The sequence below is a fragment of the Orcinus orca genome, chromosome 19 (assembly GCF_937001465.1).
Source record: "Orcinus orca chromosome 19, mOrcOrc1.1, whole genome shotgun sequence".
In the NCBI taxonomy this organism is placed as follows: Eukaryota; Metazoa; Chordata; class Mammalia; order Artiodactyla; family Delphinidae; genus Orcinus; species Orcinus orca.
The window spans coordinates 20,395,635-20,402,150 of NC_064577.1; positions in this window are offsets into that span (position 1 = coordinate 20,395,635).

Below are 6,516 nucleotides of genomic sequence, written 5' to 3' on the forward strand. Positions count from 1 at the left end.
CAGTCCTTGACAGGCTCCAGGTCACGGCAGGGTGGGCCCCGTGCAGAGTGTCCCTCTACATCATCTCCAGCAGCCCCCAGCTCGGCCCCAGAGGCAGATGCCACCAGTGACTCCACTTCATGGAGGAGAAAACCGAGGCTCGGAGGGGGAGTCCCTGTAGGGGGGAACGGGGGAGCGAGGACCCAAGCCCCCAGGCTCTCTAACAAGGGTTCTCATCGTGTGCTCTGGGGACCCCGGTGGGACCCCAGGCCTTTCCGGGGGACCTGCCATCCAGCCTTGCCAGCCACAGATCCCAGTGCAGCCCAGTTTCTTCAATAGGTTCTTCCAATACACAGTCGATTTCTCATAACGGACCATGGAGCAGTCAAGACGAAGCCCTGGCCTTCCGGGGAGGAAGCGTGTGACCAGCTCAGAGGGAAGCACACCAGGTCCCTGGTGGGGGGGGTCTGGCTGGGAGGCGGGGACAGGCCCCCTGAGAAGGTGCTGTCTGAGTGTTCCCGGCAGGAAGCGCACGGGTGGGGGGCGGGGCTGGAAGGACAGCAGGGAGGCGCGGGGTGGGGGGGGTGCGCCAGCCGGGCGGCGCCTCGTCCAGTGCCGTCCCCACGTCTGCGCTCCTGCCCGCACAGGACGTCCGCCAGCCCGTGGACCGCGACGCGTGCTCGCTGAGTCACCGCCGCCTCCCGCGGGGCCCGGCGCCATCTTCTCACGAAGGCCTCGCCTCGTTGATCCTACGCCTCTCCCTCCACCCCGCAGAACCCAAAGGGCCAAAAGCTTGAGAGTGCGTTTGCTTTTAACTTCCAACCTTCTCGTCCATTCATTTATTCACTCGACCAACGCGTGTGCCGCGGTGCTGAGTGCACAGCTGGGCTCTGAGGAGAAGCAGCCCGGAGCCTCCCTTCCCACCTGTAACCTGGGCCGGCTGCACCCGAGCCCGCCTCAGACGCCGCTCTCCTAGAGCCCCGATGCTGGGGGGGGCCTGGAAGCATCTCCCCCAACATCACGTGTGTGTGACACAGGGCGGGAGGGAGGGGGAGGGCTTCCTCTTGCTCTCAAACCTAAGATGCAACCAGCTGTTGAGTGTGGAGCCTCGCAGCTCCGCCCCGCACCTACCCAGGCTACAAACGGTCCAAACACTGCAAGAAATTAAGAGATCACCAACCCACCTCTCCCTCCCGAGCTGCCTGGAGAGAAGCACTCTCCCGCCTTCTCTGTCTTCTGGGCCCGAGGGCTGGGAACTATTTGCAAGGTGGCACATTTTAGTTAACAAACAAGTTCTTTGCTCACAGCCAAGGGGAGGGGCAGCAAAACCTGAGCCTGACTCTTCTTTCTGTGAGAAGCCATTGTTTATCCCCTCTGGGAACTTCCCCACGGGTGGGAGGGGCCGCGGCGCGGAGGGAAGGGTTTGGGACTGGAGACGGTGCGCTTACCAGCTCTGTGACCCCAGGCAGGTCAGTGCACCTCGCGGACCCCCCGTGTCCCCTTCAGCAAAATAGGAATAATATTAAATGCATTCCCGAGAGAATTAAATGAGATCTGATTAAGTACAGTGCCTGGTGCACGGTAAGCCAGGCATGGGCGGCAAGCGTTTCTATTAATAGAAATACGGGAGCCTTAGGAACTGAGAATAATCACACTCCCTCCACGACGCCCACCCTCCACGATGCCCACCTGACAGTCGCTAATGCAGTATCCGCTGGCCTCGGGGGCCCAGGTGCACTCCCCGGGCCTCTTCCTTCCCCCTGAGTGACCGCAGGCCTTCTCCCAATGGCCAATAAGCACGTGTGCACAGCCTTGCCAGCAATGAGGAAATTAAGGCAGCAAGATACACTTCTCACCTGTGAGGTTGCCAAAAAATCTAAATGAAACAGCCTGACCCTGTCCTGTGCAGATAAAGTCGAGAAGGGACGAGGAAGGTCACCCCTTGCCACTGGGAGTGAGTAGGAGTGTGGCCAGTTTGGCGACAGCCACTGAAGTCGGGGCATGCGGACCCTGCAGGTCAGAGGTCCTGCTGGACAACATCCGCCCAGGAGAGACGCTCGTGTGTTTGCGCAAAGAGGCTGCACGTCTGCCCAGGATGGCGTTGCTCACACCACCAAGGAATCGGAAGCAACCTAGATGTTCCTCACTTGAGGAGGGATGGGAGTGGGTGTGGGGCTCCAGACAGTGGTGAAAAAGAACACAGCAGAACACACCGGAACACACCAGGACCACAGCAGCACCACACCAGGAATGCACTAGCCGTGTGCGTGCTAACGCGAGTTGATCACAACAACGCTGGGTGAAAACAGGAAGACATATGATGATACACACCAGAGTACCATTTATACGAAAAATTTAAAAATAACATGCAAAACAGTGCTGTGTACTGTATGTTCATAGATAAACACATTCTTCTGAAGGTATAAAAATAAGCCTGGAGGACGGAGCCGTGTTCATGACGGTGGTTCCTTCTGGCGACGGGAGGGGTAGGGTTAGGGCAGGAGATTTCAGAGCTTTCCCTGTCATCTTTTCCTTTTTAAAAGAAAAACTTGAAGGTGAATATGCCAACCTCATAACATGCGATTCCAGGTGGTGAAAATACAGGTTTTGTTACATTATTCATGGTTATTTTCTGTATTTTTTTTCTTTCAAAAAGGGAAACAAAAAGGAAGTTCTCCTTCCTAGAGAACGCAGGCTGGGAAACGTGGGAGGAGTGGCAGGTTTGGAAAGCCACCACCCTCAGTGAAAGCTGAAGCCATCTACCGAGGCGGCTGGGAACCAGGACGCTCAAGATACCAAGGCATCAGCCGCCAGTGACTAGTTGGGGGGACGCCGGGGCCTATACGTGGGGACACCTGGTGTCACCACCGTAACAGGTGGTCCTGTCAGTGTCACTGCGGGGGGGGGGAGGTGAGCTGACATCAGGCTCCACTTGATGAGATGCAACAGGAAGGACACCCATCACCTAGGGCTCTTCTCCCCAAAGTGTGTGATCCAGGGGAGCCGTCAGAGCCACCATTCAGCTTTCAGGACTCACAGAGGACGAGCACAGTGTTAAACCACACAGGGAGAAAGCAAGCAGAGAAGGGACCGTAGGACACTCCACACGACAGGCCGCGTCCATGTCAAACCAAGAGAGGACAGGAAAAGGAGAGAGAAGAGAAGGAAAAAGCAAAAGCGAGGGGATGATTCTAGAAGGAAAATGGCTAGAAACAAACCGATGCCACGTGAGGCCCTCGCTGGATCCTGAATCAAAGGAAGCAGCCACGGGCTTCCCTGGGGGCGCAGTGGTTAAGAATCCGCCTGCCAATGCGGGGAACACGGGCTCGAGCCCTGGTCCGGGAAGATCCCACATGCCGCGGAGCAACTAAGCCCGTGCGCCACAACTACTGAGCCTGCGCTCGAGAGCCCACGAGCCACACCTACTGAGCCCACATGCTGCAACTACTGAAGCCCGTGCACCTAGAACCCGTGCTCTGCAACGAGAAGCCACTGCAATGAGAAGCCCTCGCACCGCAACGAAGTGTAGCCCCCGCTCACAACAACTGGAGTAAGCCCGCGCGCAGCAACGAAGACCCAACACAGCCAAAAATAAATAAAATTTAAAATAAATTTAATAAGAAAAAAGGAAGCAGCCACAAAAGCTTCTTAGGACAATTGGGAAACTTAAATACAGACTTGATATTAGATGATGCCCTTAAATTATCACTGATTTTCTTAGGTGTGAAAACGACAGTCTGTGTGAGAGACGGTCCATCTTCTTTGAAGACGCTGCAAAGCATCTAGAAGGGGTGTTCTAAGGTCCGCAGAAGGTACAGGCAGAGAGAGCGTGTGGATGACAGACACCAATGTGAACACCGGTCAACCCGCTGGAGCTCCCGGGGGTATTCATTCCACCTTAACTTTTCTCTGAGGTTTGAAGTTTTCATAATAAAAAGTTTTGAGGGGAAAAATTTTTTTAATGGGAAATAGGTCTTCCCACAAAAGGTTGGGAATTCACTGTGAAGAAGCCGCTTTGAAGTGGGTTTTTTCCTTCTTTGAAGTGGGTTTTGCTAAAGTACCGGTCTCTAGCATTTCTGAGAAATTAGTACAAATCAAAGCCATGTAGGAAATTCAGCACATCTGAGTCGTATATGTAAATTGGCATCATGAAAATCAGGGCTTTCGCTGCATTTCTAAGAAATGTCCTTTTTTGGACTCTTGCTTTTGTCTTGCCTCTGGAACTCCCTCAGAGAAGACTCAGCCACGTGGCCTCACGGGGGCAGCGGACACCAGGCCCCAGGGAGGCACACACAAGGTCTGGGGGCAGGGAGCTCTGGGCCCAAACCTCACAGGCACATGCGGACAGTGGAGCAGTCCCACCGGAACGTTCATTTGGCCAAGTAACTCCACTTAAGGAATTCAAGCCATTGCACGAGACACGGAGAAGGTAAATCGTGTAGGAAATGAAGGCGGGGAATGTTTAGAATAGCGTCTGCAATGCTGTTTTGTTTTGCCTGGTGACCACTGAAGAGCTCATTTAAAAAGATAAGGACTTGATTGATAGGATATATTCAGTGAAAAAAGGAGCCTGTTAACAGTGTGTTTATTCATCTGTAAGAAAAAAATGGGAGGGTGATAAGGCAAACCCCATCACGTGGCGGCACGTACACGCGTGCGCCCAGATCAGCTCACGGGCCCGCAGCCAAGCCTCCCGCTGGGAGGGAGAGGTCCTCTGTGCTGCATTTCCTCGTACAGCGCCTGAACTTCTCTTCACTGCGTGCTCATTCCACCTTTTTAAGGACATATGTAACAGAGCCAGCTCCCAACCTTGAGGTAACAGAGTCTCTGCTCCAGGTCCCAAAACTCTTCTGTCCCCTTGACTGTGGAGCTTAAAATTAGATCCCGAGCCTCCCGCGAGACGGCTGAGAAAGGGCTGGTTTCAGAATGAGGCTCAGAAGCCTCGGCACCTGTTCTGAGGGAGCCCAGCACGGGGGGTCCCACGGGACAATCCCTGCGGCACGGTGGGGGAGAGGTCCCACGGGCTGCGGTTCTGTTTGAGCTCCACGATCATCGTTTGGGCAGGGGAAAATGAGGCCCCCAGAGACCCCCAAAGGTCCCCCAGCTTGTTCTGTCTGGTGTCCTAAAATCTAACTTGGAGCAAAGAGGCCAGAAAAAAAGAAGTGGACCATCTTGTTCGTATGTTCCCTGTTCAGGAACGGCCAAAATGCATCTGTGGTGACAGACGTCAGAATACTGGTTATGCTGGGTGGGGTGGGGTGTGCTGCTCCTGGGGGCTGCAAATGCTCTAGGTCTTGATCTGGGGAGTGCTGCCTGGGTTTGCACACAGGTAAGGGTCACTGGCCTGCCCACTGAGAATACTGCCTCTTACTGCGCGTACATTACACCTCTAATTAAAGAAAACAGAAAGTCGATACGATCCATTAATTGTAAACAGCGTTTAAGCAAAAGCGTTAACAAGCTGTGATTAGCAGTGAGACGCTGGGGACCCCATCATTCCATTCTCGCCGCCCAAAGCCAGGCTGGATTTTGTTTGGTTTTCATTTCATGGGTAACTGCGCCGGTGTTAAAACTCCAAAGGGCGGTCTCACCAGGTGAGACCGCATGTGACTGTGGAAACTGAGGCACAGTCGGCTCACCCCCTGGGAGCCAGCTGCTCTGTGAGGCGGTGAGAGCCCCGGCCCCGGGGGTGTGCAAGCAGAAGGGGCGGAGGGACGCGGTGAGGTCATCCCACAGGGACGCTGGGCTTGCCCCTCTCCAACAGGCGACAGCATCTGTGGTTGCCCTGGCTCACAAATTCCCCACACAGCCCAGCCGTGGGCTTGTTACTTCTCACTGACACAAGGAATATGTACCTCTGTGTAAAAATAAAAACGTTACAAACAGGGCTGAAGCCCCTCGGACCCCATCCCCAACCTGGTCCCCTCCTGCCCTACCCAGCAGGATCACTGTCATCGTGCCCGTCCTTTTCATAGCTCTGCCACGCCTGTGCGCACACAATCGTAGGCAAGGAGGCCTGTTCGTCTTTGTCTCACGGAAAGGCCCCTTACTGCAAGAACCACGCCACAAACTACTTTTTTTCACTCAACCATCGGTCTTGACAATCTCTCCACGTCACTGCGTACAGACCTGTCTCGCTCTGTTTGACGGCTGCGTAGTATTCCTGGTTATGGCCCTCGAGCTTCACGTGCTCGGCCATCGCTGCCGGGGTGGGGGCACTGGCTCTGTTTCCATTGCTCCACACTCGTGCGTCTGTGGCCCCTGGAGGAGAGCTTCTGGGGTCATGCATCAGGCGTAGGTTCTCCATCTTACGGGACCCTGGCAGGTCCCCTTCCACACAGAGGTACCAACACGCTCCCTCCCGCGGGCCCAAGCTCAGGCTTCCCCCGATCTCCTCCTCTCGGTATTACCACGCTTTAAGACTTTGCGACCGGGTGGATGAAAACCAGCTTTTCTGATTATTGATGAGACTGGGTGCTTTTTAGGTCATCCAGTCATTCGTATTTCCTCTGCCACGCGACCCACCACTCACAGCAG